This window comes from Macaca mulatta, chromosome 13 (genome assembly GCF_049350105.2).
Source record: "Macaca mulatta isolate MMU2019108-1 chromosome 13, T2T-MMU8v2.0, whole genome shotgun sequence".
In the NCBI taxonomy this organism is placed as follows: domain Eukaryota; kingdom Metazoa; phylum Chordata; class Mammalia; order Primates; family Cercopithecidae; genus Macaca; species Macaca mulatta.
In genome coordinates, this window is record NC_133418.1 from 64,039,918 (window position 1) to 64,057,392 (window position 17,475).

The window sequence follows — 17,475 nt, forward strand, 5'->3', positions numbered from 1 at the left end:
GGAGTGCAGTGGTGCTATCTCGGCTCACTGCAACCTCTGCTTTCCAGGTTCAAGCAATTCTCCTGCCTCAGCCTCCCAAGTAGTTGGGACTACAGGTGCGTATCACCATGCCCAGCTAATTTTTGTATTTTTAGTAGAGACAGGGTTTCACCATGTTGGCCTGGATGGTCTCGATCTCCTGACCTCATGATCCGCCTGCCTTGGCCTCCCAGAGAGCTGGGATTACAGGCGTGAGCCACCGCGCCCAGCTTCCTGTGTTTCTAATATGAAGTTTCCGTGGCTGGTGCAGATATTTGTATAACTTGTAGCCTTTTTTTTCCTTAAAAATAGTTTGGTGCAAAGTCAGGTATCTATTCATTTTCCCGTACCTAGAACAATAAAGTCCTGGACATGCTTTAAGCAATTCAAGAATCCATTAATTAGATGAGTTTGCCCTCAGAAAAACTTCCCAATTCCAAGTCTTTGGATTTTCATGATTTATGTTTGTAAGGTGAGGCTCCCTCTTTTCTTGCATTAAAAAACCCGCTAACTTCATTGGAAGAGCCTTTGATCTGTGAGCTTAGATGCGTCAAACCAAACAAGGCAGTGATCCACAGCTTTCCTAGGAGGCATCTTAACTGCTGAAGTTAAGGAACTCAGCCATCCTTCCCAAACGTTTGTTCTCCACACATTAGGAAGGGCAGAAAAAGTCTTTATTCCAATGTTAAAACTTTCCCCCAGAACTCAGGGGATTAATGTATAAACTCAGTGGACAGGGAGGTAGGTTTTCTGCTTCCCTCCAAATCGAAGCCAAGATTAATTACGGTATTCACCTGTTTCTGAAACATGCTGGTTAATGGATCCTAGCTGTGCGCTCCCCGAAGCAGCACTGGTCCCACAGTTCTTAGCCGACTCACTTGCTTTGATCAACTCATTCTCTCTCAGCAGGCCAAAACGCTAGCCACAGGACACAAGTGCTTAGTTTACAATCATGTTAATTTTGCTTTTTGTTTGTCTTCAGCAGTTGGAGATTAATGAGTAAAAAGGGTGTTTAAATTTTCAACCAACCTTCTTCTAATCACTTGGCTGCATTGTCACTGGCAGTTTTATTACTTTGATTTCCTGAATCAATCAGGTGTACAGTTTCTATGTCCAATGTAGGTTATGGTGCAGGAAAAGACAGTCCTACCAGGAATTACTGCTGTTGCTCTGGATTCCAGGAAGGCCTATTGTGAAAATTCTTAAGCACTGTTGTAGGACTTCTGTTTTTTCTTTTGAGACAAAGTCTCGCTTTATTGCCCAGGCTGGAGGGCAGTGGTGTGATCTCGACTCACTGCAACCTCCACCTCCCAGGTTCAAGTGATTCTCCTGCCTCAGCCTCCTGAGTAGCTGGGATTACAGGTGTGCACCACCACACCCAGCTAATTTTTGTATTTTTAGTAGAGACAGGATTCCACCATGTTGACCAGGCTGGTCTCAAACTCCTGACCTCAAGTGATCCACACACTTTGGCCTCCCAAAGTGCTGGGATTACAGATTTGAGCAATGTGCAGGGCCTAGATTTATATTATTTGGAGAAAAGGTCTTACTATGTTGCCCAGGTGGGAATGCAGTAGCTATTCACAGGCATGATCATAGCTCACTGCAGCCTCGAATTCCTGGCCTCAAATTGAAAGATTCTCTCCAGGGCATGAAAGTTTAAGGGAATGAATAACTCCTCCCTCTTCAGGCCCAGTCCCAAGGTGCAAGGCCACTTGCGCCAGCAGTGTGCGTCAGCAAGATAGCAGAAGCAGGAAGAGAGCTGGCTGGAAGACACGTATCCCCTGAAGACGGAGAGAGAGGCTATCCGGTACTGTGTAGCAGTTACATCAGACTGAGACACTTCCTGTTTACAGGAGACTATAAAATCCCTGCCCCATCCTCTTTTGGTGCTGATGCCATATTAGGCCTCAGCCCGACTGCATCCAGGCGCTCATTAAAACAGCGTGTTGCTCCACACCGCCTTGTGTTTGTTGGTGCCCTTTCAGGGTTTGAACCGATGCAAGAGCCTTGCACCAAATGATCCTCCTTTATCAGCCTCCAGGATAGGTGGGATTACAGGCAAGTGCCACCTGGACTGGATTATTCCTTGCATTTTTAAGAAATCAGACATTTTCTAAACATTTAACAAAGGATGTTGCTATGGACATTTCTCATAGCTAGGGAATCAAATTAGCTTGTCCGTTGGAATGGTGAAAGTTAATTAAGAATTTGAAGTAGGCCGGGCGTGGTGGCTCACGCCTGTAATCCCAGCACTTTGGGAGGCTGAGGCTGGTGGATCACCTGATGTCAGGAGTTCGAGACCAGCCTGGCCAACATGGAGAAACCCCATCTTTACCAAAAATACAAAAAATTAGCCAGGCGTGGTGGCACATGCCTGTAATCCCGGCTACTCGGAAGGCTGAGGCAGGAGAATCACTTGAACTCAGGAGGCAGAGGTTGCAGTGAGCCGAGATCACGCCATTGCACTCCAGCCTGGGCAACAAGAGTGAAACTCCGTCTCAAAAAAAAAAAAAAAAAAAAAAGAAAGAAAAGAATTTGAAGTAAATTCATTATAAGATGAGTTTGTTGCTACTCCAACTCCTCATCCTGTTTTCCTAATTGAGGAAAACGAACTCCATTCTGTTGCAGGTTTTCTTCAGTGTATGCTTCCTGGTATATACAGAAACAAACCTAGCCTGGATGATTCTCAAAGAGGTCTCATATCAGATAAATCCCCTTCAGGTCTAATACATTGTAATGGAGATTTTGTACACAAATTGCAACTGACTATGCCTTGTTCCTGGCAGTAAAGGACACGAATAGTTTTGCTTTCACATAGTGAGGTACAAACCCGATCATAATACTTCTTGCCTTCACGTTTTTAAATGTTCCCTGCGACCTCTGGATGATACTCCCATGAATTTATACATGCCTCTCTCCACTGTGAGTTCCTTCTGGAGCAGTGGCTTCTTTATCATTGTGCTGCCAGCTCCTAAAACAGTCCTGGGGACAGGAGGCCCTCACTGAACAAATGTTTAAGGCATTGAGGAAAGAACTTCATCCTGATGCCTTGGCATGAAGATGCATTTAGGGGTCCCAGGGGTGTAATTACATTTCTCAGGACCTCTATCTAGCCTGGGTGATGTGTGACACTCATTTCTTAAGCCCACAGGAGCTCTCCCTTACCCTTCAAAATCCCATGGAGAGTATCTGAGAGAAGCTTAAGAACCTCTCTTAGGCCAGGTGCGGTGGCTCAGGCTTATAATCTCAGTACTTCGGGCGGCTGAGGCAGGAGGATCGCTTGAGGCCAGGAATTTGAGACCAGCCTGGACAACATAGTGAGTCCTTGTCTCTACTGAAAATAAACTATTAGCCAGATGTGGTGGTATGTGCCTGTAGTCCCAGCTACTCAGGAGGCTGAGGCAGGAGGACAGCCTGAGCCGGGGGAGGTCAAAGCTACAGCAAGCAGTGATTGCACCACTGCATTCCAGCCTGGGTGACAGAGTGAGGCCATGTCTTAAAAAAGAAAAAAAAAAAAAAAAAAAAAAAGCCGGGTAAGGGGTCTGTTGCCTGTAATACCAGCGTTTGGGAGGCTGAGTGGGGAGGATTGCTTGAGTTCAGGAGTTGGAGACCAGCCTGGGCAATGTGGAGTCCTATCTAGGGAAAAGGAGTCAGGCTGGCAAGACCAAGAGAAAGCAAAAGCATATAACCTGTGGGTCTGCCTTTCTTCATGGTCCAGGATATGTGGCTCTCCTGCACCCAATTTATCACAAGACACCTGCAGATTAATTAGCTCATTGCAACCTTGGTGTTATCAGCACTGCTGTAAGCCCTTGTCAGCACACAGTACCATCCTATAAAATCCCCAGCAAACCTTTTTCTCCTTGCAGTCTGCCCCTTTCTCACTGACCTGCCCCTTGCATCCTTGCAATGTATTTTCATACTTTCTCTCTCTCTTTTTTTTTTTGAGATGGAGTCTGGCTCTTGTCACCCAGGCTGAAGTGCAATGGAGGGATCTCGGCTCACCGCAACCTCAACCTCCCACGCTCAAGTGATTCTCCTATCTCAGCCTCCTGAGTAGCTGGGATTACAGGCATGGGCCACCACACCCGGCTAAATTTTGTATTTTTAGTAGAGATGGGGTTTCACCATCTTGGCCAGGCTGGTCTCTAACTCCTGACCTCGTGATCTGCCTACCTCAGCCTCCCTAAGTGCTGGGATTACAGGTGTGAGCCACCGCGCCCAGCTTTTTTCATACTTTCTGTAATAAATCTGCCTTTTTTTACCAACAACTGTCTTGGTAAATTCCTTTACCGCCTGCATGATAGCAATCTTAGATAGTTGCCACTCACCTGCAACAGGCAACATGGCGAAACCCCATCTCTACAAAAAATACAAAAATCAGCTGGGTGTGGTGGCACATGCCTGTGCTCCCAGCTACTTGGCAGGGCTGAGGTGGGAGGATCACTTGAGTCCAAGAGGTTGAGTCTGCAGTGAGCCGTGTTTGCACCACTGCCCTCCAGCCAAAGAAACAAGAAACAAACAAGAAAAGACCTTGCCTTTAAGCACAAGGACTATGGGACTCCAGAGTGTGGCTGTGCATGAAAGACAATGAAGTGGGCACTATGCTGCTGGGGGCAGAGAAAAAAAGGGACATATGTGACCTAACACAAAAGCTAGAACTGGGTCTGATGGCAAAGATGACCATCAGGCTGCTTGTGGGACTTGTGGGATGCTGCTATGGCAAGCTGCATTTTCTAAGACTGCCCTGGCAGTACGTATCTGATTCTACATGTTCTCCTTACAATGTGACTGGATATTCCTCCTTTGAGAGATAGGTCTATGTTCCCTACCCTTAAACCTGAGTAACCTTTTGTGTCTACCTCAACCAAAAAAAATCTGGTGGAATGATGCCATGTGACTTCTAAGATTAGGTCATAAAACAGCTTCTCCCTGCCTATTAGGGCACCTACCTTGGGAACCCCTGAGCTGTTATGTAAATCTAACTACCTTCAAGCTGCCTTGCAGGAGACACCACACAGAGTTAAAAGGGATGTCTGAGGAGCCCCAGGTGTTCCAGTACCTAGCTGTTGGAGTCTCCTCAGCATAAGCACCAGGCATGTAAATGAAGAAACCTTTGAGATAAGCTAACCCCAGCCAGTCAGGCTGCAATCTCATGAGAGAACTTGAGCAGAACTGCCCTTGAGCTGCTCTAGAATTCTTGACACATAGAAACCATGAGAAGTAAAAATGATTGTTGTTCAAAACAATTAATTTTATGGGCGATTTGTTATATGGTCATAGTGTTTGGGAAAGGAAACTAGACACATTTACCAAAATTGACCATAACCTGGGCCAAATTGTAGTTAGGATTAAAAAAACCATTTGGGGTAACTGCAATTTAGTTTTATTTATTTATTTATTTATTTTGAGATGGAGTTTCACCGTTGTTTGCCCAGGCTGGAGTGCAGTGGCTCAGTCTAGGCTCAGTGCAACCTCTGCCTCCCAGGTTCAAGCGATTCTCCTCCCTCAGCCTACCCAGTAGCTGGGATTACAGGCATGCACCACCACGCCTGGCTAATTTTTGTATTTTAGTAGAGATTGGGTTTCATCACGTTGCCCAGGCTGGTCTCGAATTTCTTTTTTTTTTTTTTTTTTTGAGACAGAGTCTCACTCTGTCACCCAGGCTGCAGTGCAGTGGCTGGATCTCAGCTCACTACAAGCTCTGCCTCCCAGGTTTACGCCATTCTCCTGCCTCAGCCTCCCAAATAGCTGGGACTACAGGCGCCCGCCACCTCGCCCGGCTAGTTTTTTGTATTTTTAGTAGAGACGGGGTTTCACCGTGTTAGCCAGGCTGGTCTCGGTCTCCTGACCTCGTGATCCGCCCGCCTCGGCCTCCCAAAGTGCTGGGATTACAGGCTTGAGCCACCGTGCCCGGCCTCGAATTTCTTATCTCAGGTGATCCACCCTCCTCGGCCTCCCAAAGTGCTGGGATTATAGGCGGGAGCCACTGTGCGCGGCCGCAATTTACTCTTAAAAATAAGAACCTAGGGGCCGGGCGCAGTGGCTCATGCCTATAATCCCAGCACTTCAGGAGGCCAAGGGGGGTGGATTGCCTGAGGTCAGGAGTTTGAGACCAGCCTCATGGCGAAACCCCATTTCTACTAAAATTCAAAGATTAGCCAGGTGTAGTGGCAGGCACCTGTAATTCCAGCTACTTGGGAGGCTGATGCAGGAGAATCGCTTGAACCCGGGAGGCAGAGGTTGCAGTGAGCCGAGACTGAGCCACTGCACTCCAGCCTGGGCAACAGAGCCAGACTCCATCTCAAAAAAAAAAAAAAAAAAAGAAAGAACCTAGACTGACTGCCGTGGCTCAGGCCGTGGCTCATCCTGGCATTTTGGGAGGCTGAGGCAGGCAAATCACTTGAGGCAGGGAGTTTGAGACCATGGCAATACCCCCTCTCTACTAAAAAATACAAAAACAAGCCAGATGTGGTGGCACACGCCTGTAATCCCAGCACTTTGGGAGGCTGAGGAGGGTGGATCACTTGAGGCCAGGAGTTTGAGACCAGCCTGGCCAACATGGCGAAACTCCATCTTTACAAAAAATAGAAAAAGCATCCAGGTGTGGTGGCACATGCCTGTAATCCTAGCTACTCAGGTGACTGAGGCACGAGAATCCCTTGAACCTGAGAGGTGGAGGCTGTAGTGAGCTGAGATTGCTCCACTGCACTGCAGCCTGGGCAACAGAGCAATACTCCATCTCAAACAAAACAAAACAACAAAAAAGAAGAAAAGGCCGGGCGCACGGGCACAGTGGCTCATGCCTGTAATCCCAGCACTTTGGGAGGCCGAGGCAGGTGGATCACCTGAGGTCAGGAGTTTGAGACCAGCCTGACCAAAATGGCAAAACCCTGTCTCTACTAAAAACACAAAATTAGCTGGGTGTGGCGGTGCATGTCTGTAGTCCTAGTTACTCAGGAGGCTGAGGAAGGAGAATCACTTGAACCTGGGAGGCAGAGGTTGCAGTGAGCCGAGGCTGTGCCACTGCACTCCAGCCTGGGAGATGGAGCAAGACTTTCTCTCCAAAAAAAAAAAAAAATTCTAATGTCAATGGATAGAAAAGATCTTCCCTAATCTGATAAGTGACTCAATGAAAAACTGTAGCAAATATCATATTAAATAGTAAAATAGTAGTAAAATATCAAAGTTTTTCCTCTTGAAGTTGGGAGCAAGACAATGATATCCACTACCTCTACATTGTCCTAGCAAATACAGAAGGCAAGAAAAAATAAAACATATAAGGCTCAAAACAGAAGGAAAAAACTGTCATTATGTAGCAGGACAAGCCGCAGACAAAACCTCTCAGACACCGAGTTGTAGAAGGAAGGGCTTTATCCAGCTGGGAGCATCGGCAAGCTACTGCCTTAAAATCCAAGCTTCCCGAGTGCACAATTTCTGTCCCTTTTAAGGGCTCACAACACTAAAGATTTCACATGAAAGCGTCGTGATTGATTTGAGCAAGCAGGGGGTACGTGACAGGGGCTGCATGCACCAGTGGTCAGAGAGAAACAAAACAGGGCCGGGAGTTTCACTACGTTCTTTTATACAATGCCTGGAATCTATGAATAATATCGGTTTCTAAGTTATTAGTTGATTTTTAACTACTGGGTTTAGGACAGGCAGGCCCAGGCCTGGTTTTGGGCCTGGCACCGGGCTGCCTGTCTTTGGTTTTACTTCCTTGTTTTTTTCTTAAAACAGGTACTGAATATAAAACAATATGACTCTCTCCGCCAGACCGCCGCTGCGCCGCCATCATGGACACCAGCCGTGTGCAGCCTATCAAGCTCGCCAGGGTCACTAAGGTCCTGGGCAGGACCGGCTCTCAGGGACAGTGCACGCAGGTGCGCGTGGAATTCATGGAAGACACGAGCCACTCTATCATCCGCAATGTAAAAGGCCCCGTGCGCGAGGGCGACATGCTCACCCTGTTGGAGTCAGAGCGAGAAGCCCGGAGGTTGCGCTGAGCTTGCCTGCTCGCTGGGTCTTGGATGTTGGGTTCGACCACTTGGCCGATGGGATTGGTGTGTCACAATCTGCTCCTTTATTTTTTGCCCGCCACGCGGAATTGAGATGCTCCTTTAAATAAAGCGTTTGTGTTTCAAGTTAAAAAAAAAAAAATATGAGAGGGTCTCTCTCTCTCTCTCCCCCCCCTCAATTATATGGAATTGACATACTTGCATGTCAAGAAAATTCAAAATAATCTACAGAAAAATTATTAGAATAAAAAGAATTTTAAAAGAATTAAAACATTAAGGGTCAGGTACGGTGGCTGACACCTGTTATCTCAGCAGTTTGGGAGGCCAAGGCTGGCGGATCACCTGAGGTTGGGGGTTCAAGACCTGACCAACATGGGGAAACCCCGTCTCTACTAAAAATACAAAATTAGCTAGGCGTGGTGGTGTACACCTGTAATCCTAGCTACTGGGGAGGCTGAGGCAGGAGAACCGCTTGAACCCTGGAGGTGGAGGTTGTCGTGAGCCGAGATTGCGCCACTACACTCCAGCCTGGGCAACAACAGTGAAACTCCATCTCAAAAAAAAAATTCTTTTTAAGTAAATAAAAATGAAAGAAAGAAAAAGACAGACTGAGAAACTATTCTAGAGTAAAGAAGACTAAAGAGACATGATGTGGTATAAAATGTATTTGGTTAGTTTCTGCCCCAGAACTCTTAAAATCCTAGAAATATCCTGAGTGCTAGGAGGAGTTTTGTGATTCATAATTAATTCCTTTGATAAATCCTGAGTTTATGCTAATGAACCTGCTTAGGGCGGGCCCGTAGATAGCTTCAGGATGGGGCTGGTCACCAGAAAGTCCAGGTGATTAGAGGATTAGAGGGTTGGAACTTAAGCCCCACCCACCAACATCTGGAAGGGCTGAGGGTGCAAGAAATTTAGCTCTATTAAAAATGTAAACACTGGGCCGGGCGCGGTGGCTCAAGCCTGTAATCCCAGCACTTTGGGAGGCCGAGACGGGTGGATCACGAGGTCAGGAGATCAAGACCATCCTGGCTAACACAGTGAAACCCCGTCTCTACTAAAAAATACAAAAAACTAGCCGGGCGAGGTGGCGGGCGCCTGTAGTCCCAGCTACTCGGGAGGCTGAGGCAGGAGAATGGCGTAAACCCGGGAGGCGGAGCTTGCAGTGAGCTGAGATCCGGCCACTGCACTCCAGCCTGGGCGACAGAGTGAGACTCCGTATCAAAAAAAAAAAAAAAAAAAAAAAAAAAATGTAAACACTGTAGTCGGCTCGAGTACTCCTAATAACGAGGAGGTGTTCCCGGGCGTCCCACCCTCCTCTGCAGTCGCCGGGCTGCGCCGCCGGAGCCCGGACGCGCCCCTGCTGCCCTCGCCGGCTCCATCCCCGCTGCCCTCGCCGCCTCCATCCCCGCTGCCCTCGCCGCCTCCAACCCCGCTGCCCTCGCCGCCTCCAACCCCGCGGCCTCCGCTCCCCTCGCCGTCCGCGCGCACACCGTGACGAAGAACGAGAAGTCCCTCAACCAGAGCCTCGCCCAGTGGAAGCTCTTCATATGCAACCTGACCACCGGAGAGTTCCTGGGGCGCACCGCCAACAGCTGGGGTTTGATCTTGCTGTTCTACCTAGTTTTTTATGGGTTCCTGGCTGCACTCTTCTCATTCACGATGTGGGTTATGCTTGAGACTCTCAACCAAATACCGTGTTCCAAAATACCGTGACCAGATTCCTAGCCCAGGACTTACGGTTTTTCCAAAACCAGTGACTGCATTGGAATATACATTCAGTAGGTCTGATCCAACTTCGTATGCAGGGTACATTGAAGACCTTAAGAAGTTTCTAAAACCATATACTTTAGAAGAACAGAAGAACCTCACAATCTGTCCTGATGGAGCACTTTCCGAACAGAAGGGTCCAGTTTATGTTGCATGTCAGTTTCCTATTTCGTTACTTCAAGCATGCAGTGGTATGAATGATCCTGATTTTGGCTATTCTCAAGGAAACCCTTGTATTCTTGTGAAAATGAACAGAATAATTGGATTAAAGCCTGAAGGAGTGCCAAGGATAAAGTGTGTTTCAAAGAACGAAAATATACCAAATGTAGCATTTTATCCTCATAATGGAATTATAGACTTAAAATATTTCCCATATTATGGTAAAAAACTTCATGTGGGGTATCTACAGCCATTGGTTACTGTTCAGGTCAGCTTTGCTCCTAACAATACTGGGAAAGAAGTAACAGTTGAGGGCAAGATTGATGGATGAGCCAACCTAAAAAGTCAGGATGATGGTGACAAGTTTTTGGGATGAGCTATGTTCAAAATCACAGCAAGTGCATAGTATAAGTAGGATATCTCCACAGAGTAAATGTTGTGTTGTCTGTCTTCATTTTGTATCAGCTGGACCTTCCTTTCTAGAATTATGAGACCACCTTGGAGAAAGATGTGTGGTACATGACTCTGGGTTACATCATAACGTGCTTCCAGATCGTAGTGTTCAATGTCCTCTGAAGTAACTGCCTGTTGCCTCTGCTGCCCTTTGAACCAGTGTACAGTCGCCAGATAGGGACCGGTGAACACCTGATTCCAAACATGTAGGATGGGGGTCTTGTCTTTTTTTTATGTGATTTAATTGTTAAGTGTCTAAAGCTTAATATGCTGTGCTATGTAAATATTTTATGGATATAACACTGTCATGTTTTGATGTCAACAGAATTTTAGAGATAAAATGGTATCCGGCCAACATCAAGTGACTTTATAGCTGCAAGAAATGTGGTATGTGGAGAAGTTCTGTATGTGAGGAAGGAAAAAAAGAAAATTAAAGTGCATTTGAAAAATATTTTTAAACAATCTAAACACTAAGATTTGATGAATTTCCTTTCTGCTGAACACCAGAAGGTGCTGGGAGGGTGGCACACCCAGAGGTCATGGCAGCACCACAACCCTCCCTCTCTACTTTGCCATATCCATCTCTTCATTTGGTTGTTCATCTGTATCTTTTTATGATTTTTTTTTTTTTTTTTGAGACAATCTCACTCTGTCGCCCAGGCTGGTTTGCAGAGGCATGATCATGGCTCCCTGCAACCTCTGCCTCCCAAGTAGCTGGGATTACAGGCATATACCACCAGGCCCGTCTAATTTTTGTATTTTTTAGTACAGATGGGGTTTTACCATGATGGCTAGGCTGTTCTTGAACTCTTGACCTCATGTAATCCACCTGCCTTGGCCTCCCAAAGTGCTGGGATTACAGACATATACCACCAGGCCCGTCTAATTTTTGTATTTTTTAGTACAGACGGGGTTTTACCATGATGGCTAGGCTGTTCTTGAACTCCTGACCTCATGTAATCCACCTGCCTTGGCCTCCCAAAGTGCTGGGATTACAGGCCTGAGCCACCGTGACCGGACAAGACCCTGCTTTTTTTTTTTTGAGTCTTACTCTGTCGTCCTGGCTGGAGTGCAGTGGCGCGATCGCAGCTCACTGCAACCTCTGCCTTGCAGGTTCAAGCGATTCTCCTGCCTCAGCCTCATGAGTAGCTGGGATTACAGGTGCCTGCCACCACGCCCAGCTAATTTTTGTATTTTTAGTAGAGATGAGGTTTCACCGCATTGACCAGCTACTTGGGAGGCTGAGATGGGAGAATCACTTGAACCTGGGATGTGGGGGTTGCAGTGAGCCAAGATCATGCCACTGCACTCCAGCCTAGGCAACAGAGCAAGACAGCAGGACTCTTTTTTTTTTTTTTTTTTTTTGAGATGGAGTTTCACTCTTGTTGCCCAGGCTGGAGTGCAATGGTGCGATCTCGGCTCGCTGCAACCTCTACCTTCCTGGTTCAAGCCTTCCAAAGTGCTGGGATTACAGGAGTGAGCCACCGCGCCCATTTCATGGCAGGCGTACACAAAACTTTTGTATTTTTAGTAGCCACTACGTTGGCCAGGCTGGTCTCGAACTCCTGGCCTCAAGTAATCCTCCTGCCTTGGCCTCCCAAAGTGCTAGGATTAGGCAGGAGAATAGGACCTGGAGGCAGGGAACCTAAGGACTTCCGAAAACTAAATCAAATGGAAACATCTCAGCTATGACAGGAAATATCCTTTTCATTTACCTAGGCTGTACAGTGAGTAAATGATTTTGTAACTTTACTTCATCCTCTTCATTTACATAGGGTGTACGTCGAGTAACTAATGGAAACCTCTGGAGGGTATTTAAACCCCAGAAAGTTCTGTAACGGGGCTCTTGATCCCCTATGCTCAGGCCTACTTTCAACCTCTGGAGTGTACTTTTGTTTTCGAGAAATCTCTGCTTTTGTTGCTTCATTCTGTCCTTGCTTTGTTTGTGCATTTTGTCCAATTCTTTGTTCAAGATGCCAAGAACCTGGACACCCTCAACCGGTAACAGGATTACAGGCCTGAGCCACCATGCCCGGCCTATGATATCTTTTATAATAAACTGGCAATGTGTTTGCCTGAGTTCTGTGAGCTGTCCTAGCAAAGTAGTCAAACCCAAGGAGAGGTTGCAGGAACCCTGATTTCTAGCCAGTCAGAAGTACCAGTGGCCTAAGGATCGTGTCAGAGTTTTCATTCACTCATTCATTCATTTACTTATCATTCTTGTAAGTACATAGTAGGTGTATGTATTTCTGGAGTACATGAGATATTTTGGTACAGGCATGCAATGTGTGGCATCAGAATTGAACTGAATTATGGGACACCCCGATGGAGAACCCACTGAAGCATTGCTTAGTGGGATAAAAATCCCCACACATTTTGGTGGCCAAGGGTCTCAGAAGTCTTCTCTGTTGGTTGTGAGATTAAAGGCCAAAAAAAAAAAAGGTTTTTCTTTTTTGTAGAAATGTGGTCTCCACCTGTTGTCCAGGCTGGTCTTGAATTCCTGGCCTCAAGCAATCCTCCCACCTCACATCACTGCACCCAGCCTGGTTTTTCTTTTTACGCGTGACAACTAAGTGTAATACGTGATGCTGGACTGAATTCTGGACCAAGGTTTTAAAAAACTCATTATTTTGCTACAGGGGACATTAGTGAGATAACTGATGAAACTTAAATAAGGTACACCAATTATAGTACTGTATCAGTGTTAATTTCATGATTTTCATAACTGTATTGTGATTATGTAAGAGAATATCATTGTTTTTGCAAAGTTATTTAGTGGTAAAGTGGCATCGTGTCTGCAGTTTACTCAAATGTATAAACAGAGGGGCCAGGTTGGGTAGCCCACGCCTGTAATCCCAGCAGGTTGGGAGGCCAAGGCAGCCGGACACTTGAGGTCAGAAGTATAAGACCAGCCTGACCAACATGATGAAACCTAATCTGTACTAAAAATACAAAAATTAGCTGGGTGCAGTGGTGCATGCCTGTAATCCCAGCTACTTGGGAGGCTGAAGCACAAGAATTATTTGAATCCCAGAGGCCAAAGTTGCAGTGAGCTGAGATTCCAGCTGAGGTGCGCAGACTGCTTGAACCTAGGAGGTTAAAGTTGCAGTAAGCGATGATCATGCCACTGCACTCCAGCCTGGGTGACAGAGCGAGACCCCATCTGTAAAAATAAATAAATAAATAAATTGGTATGATCACTCTGGAAAGCTGTTAGTATACTCAATTGAACACACACATACCCTAAGACCCAGCAATTTTACTACTAAATATGTGTCCTGCAGAAAAGACAGATGCACCAAAAGACATATACAGGAATATTATTCATATCAGCTCCAAACTGGATACAACCCCAAAATAGAATAGATAAGTAAAATGTGGCATATTTATACAACTGAACACTATGGGCAATAAAAATGAATGAACTGCAACTATATACAACCACGCGGATGAATTTCTCAAACCTAATGTTGAGCAAGACACAAAAGAACACACGCAGTATGAGTCCATTTACACATAGTTCAAAAACAGGCAAAATTCATTCTTAAAACATTTTTACGGCCGGGCGCGGTGGCTCACGCCTGTAATCCCCGCACTTTGGGAGGCTGAGGTGGGTGGATCACAAGGTCAGGAGATCGAGACCACGGTGAAACCCCGTCTCTACTAAACATACAAAAAATTAACCAGGCGCTGTGGCGGGCACCTGTAGTCCCAGCTAGTCCGGACGCTGAGGCAGGAGAATGGCGTGAACCCGGGAGACAGAGCTTGCAGTGAGCCGAGATCGCGCCACTGCACTCCAGCCTGGGGGACAGAGCGAGACTCCGTCTCAAAAAAAAAACCACAAAACATTTTTACTTTTTAATTGAATTATAACCAGAGAAAATGTACAAATCTTAAATGTATAGCATTATAGCATTTTGACATATGGAAAACATTCATAATGTTAAATACCTAGATTCAGATATGGACTATTTCATCCCCCAGTAGCTGTGTCCCCCTCCCAGATGATAACTCCAAACTTCAACTACTATTCTGATCTATTTGTACCTTGAATTAGATTTTCCATAGACTACTCTTTTTTTCCTTCTTTTTTTTAAAGACAGAGTCTGAACTCTATCATCCATTAAATAATAATGAGCATTGCCCCTTCCCACTAACCCCTAGCAATCAGTTTCACTTTTTGTCTTTATGATTTTGTATTATTTATTTAGAAACAAGGTCTCGCTTCGTTGCCCAGGCTGGAGTGCAATGGCATGAACACAGCTTACTGCAGCCTCTAGTTCCTCGGTTCAAGTGAGTCTCCTGCCACAGCCTCCTGAGTAGCTGAGACTACAGACACATGCCACCATGACCAGCTAATAGTTTTAAATTTATGTTTTATAGGGATGGGGTCTCACTCTGTTGCCCCTGGTGGCCTCAAACTCCTGAGCTCAAGCAATCCTCCCACCTCAGCCTCCCAGTGTTGAGATTACAGGCATAAACCACCATGCCTGATTTTTTTAAAAAAAATCTTTTGTAGATATGGGTCTCCCTGTGTTGCCCAGGCTGGCCTTGAAATCCTGGGCTCAAGTAATCATCCTGCTTTGGCCTGATTACTATTTCTACTATTTCTTGACCTGACTGTTGTTTCCATAGATGTAGTCACCTTTTTATTATTTATTGATCTCTATATTTAGGATTTGTATACTTTTCTGTATATATGTTACACTCCAATAAATTTTTTCTCAAAAAAATCTAAAGATTTTATTAGCTATTCCTCCTCAACTCAGTACAGTGACTGTAGAATTTTATCTAGGTATGTTCTAAGCATTAGCTTCTGTCATTTCTGTGACTACAGGCATATTTAATGATTTTATGATTATTATCATTTTATGAGTCTGCCTATTTAAACTAAAGACTTATATTAAAATAGGAAGGGGGATAACATTTGAAAAATTAGTATATTATAAAAGTCATTGTTTGTGAGGAGACGTGATGAATACATGAATTGTTTTTTCTCTCTCAGCTTCTAGTTACTGAAGAACAATCTGAGATCTGAGAGACATTCTGAAGAGGTGGGGAAAGGGGCTTACCAATGAGCAATAAGAGCAACTTGTTTGGACACAGTGTCTACCTGGACACCATTTCCCAGTCAGTCCCATTTAGATTAAAATATGTCTCTGTCTGGGTGCAGTAGCTCATGCCTGTAATCCCAGCACTTTGGGCCAGGTGGGTGGATCACCTGAGGTCAGGAGTTCGAGATTAACCTGGCCAACATAGTGAAACCCCATCTCTACTAAACATACAAAAATTACTTGGGCATGGTGGTGTGCAACTGTAGTCCCAGCTATTTGGGTGGCTGAGGCAGGAGCATCGCTTGAACCCTGGGGGATGGAGGTTGCAGTGAGCCAAGATGGCGCCACTGCACTCCAGCCTGGGTAACAGAGTAAGACTCCATCTCTAAATAAAATAAATTAATAAATAAATAAAAGTATAGCTCCAAGTCTTGTCTTCAATGTTAAAGTCTGACACTAACATCCCAAGGCAGAATCTTGTTATTTCCAGTGGTATTCGTTGTCATGAATTCATTAGTTTAATGCTGGGACTATATATAATTCTTTTTTTATTTTTTATTTTGCAGAGCATAGTAGAGGTGTGAGACTATGTATAATTATATAATTATCTTGGCTGTTTTCTGATAAAACTTACAGAGGAATGGATACCAATAATTTCTTTTTTTTAGACGGAGTCTCAATCTGTCACCCAGGCTGGAGTGCAGTGGTGTGATCTTGGCTCACTGCAACCTCTGCCTCCTGGGTTCAAGCGATTCTCCTGCCTCAGCCTCCTGAGTAGCTGGGATTACAGGCATGCGCCACCATACCTGGCTGGTCTCAAAGCCCTGACCTCAGGTGATCCGCCCACCTTGGCCTCCCAAAGTGCTAGGATTACAGGCATGAGCCACCTGTACCAATAATTATCGAAACTAGAGTTTTATGTAAGAATTGACATTTCTTTTTGTTGTTTATATTTCTCCCCACTTCCACGATGTACAGCCTTCCTAATATGAGAATGTTGAGCTGTTGTGATGACTAATGTTAAATGATATTATATTTATCTGAATTAGTTTCAACTTAATCACCATTTCATGAAGTCACCTCAAAATGAATTGATGACTCTAAGAAAATAATCACTTTTAGGAAACAATTAGTTTGGACACTGTGTTTCTACGTGAAAACCAAATAGAATTTTATGTTTGAAAAATTAGAAGCAGTTAATTGCACTCAAATCATGACTCTCTCCTGAGGAAAGTACTTTGCAGATTATAATTATCAGTAATACTTTGTAAATGAAAAAGCAAGCATTGAAGAAATTAAGCATTTTGTGGTTCTCTGTGAAATTAGAGCCAGGAATGAGACTCTGTATTTCTGGTTCTTGTTCTTTTTTTTTTTTTTTTTTTTTTTTTTTTTTTGAGACGGAGTCTGTCTCGCTCTGTCACCCAGGCTGGAGTGCAGTGGCCGGATCTCAGCTCACTGCAAGCTCCGCCTCCCGGGTTCACGCCATTCTCCTGCCTCAGCCTCCCGAGTAGCTGGGACTACAGGCGCCCGCCACCTCGCCCGGCTAGTTTTTTGTAGTTTTAGTAGAGACGGGGTTTCACTGTGTTCACCAGGATGGTCTCGATCTCCTGACCTCGTGATCCACCCGTCTCGGCCTCCCAAAGTGCTGGGATTACAGGCTTGAGCCACCGCGCCCGGCCGGTTCTTGTTCTTGTACCAAACCATCTGACTATAGATAGGCAACTTTTAGAATTTAGCCAAGAATAAAGGAAATTGTCAAGATAACCTTAATAAATTTATGCAATATTAATATGCAATCCTCTTTCACATTAAATTTATGAAATCATATTTAATGCCAGGCCTGGTGGCTCACACCTGTAATCCCAGCACTTTGGGAGGCCCAGGTGGGCAGATCACTTGAGGTCAGGAGTTTGAGACCAGCCTGGCCAACATGGTGAATCCCTGTCTCTACTAAAAGTACAAAAATTAGCCAGGCGTGGTGGTGTGCACCTTTAGTTGCA

At 45.3% G+C, this 17,475-nt stretch overlaps 2 pseudogenes across 1 annotated transcript; both read left to right on the forward strand.

Annotated features, from left to right (window-relative positions):
- The first annotated feature begins 7,808 nt into the window (after positions 1 to 7,808).
- On the forward strand, positions 7,809 to 8,092 carry LOC717763 (small ribosomal subunit protein eS28 pseudogene; annotated as a pseudogene). Its single transcript, XR_003722161.2, has one exon. The product of XR_003722161.2 is annotated as a small ribosomal subunit protein eS28 pseudogene (transcript).
- A 761-nt stretch (positions 8,093 to 8,853) lies between these two features.
- On the forward strand, positions 8,854 to 10,870 carry LOC114669795 (sodium/potassium-transporting ATPase subunit beta-3 pseudogene; annotated as a pseudogene).
- Positions 10,871 to 17,475: the final 6,605 nt, after the last annotated feature.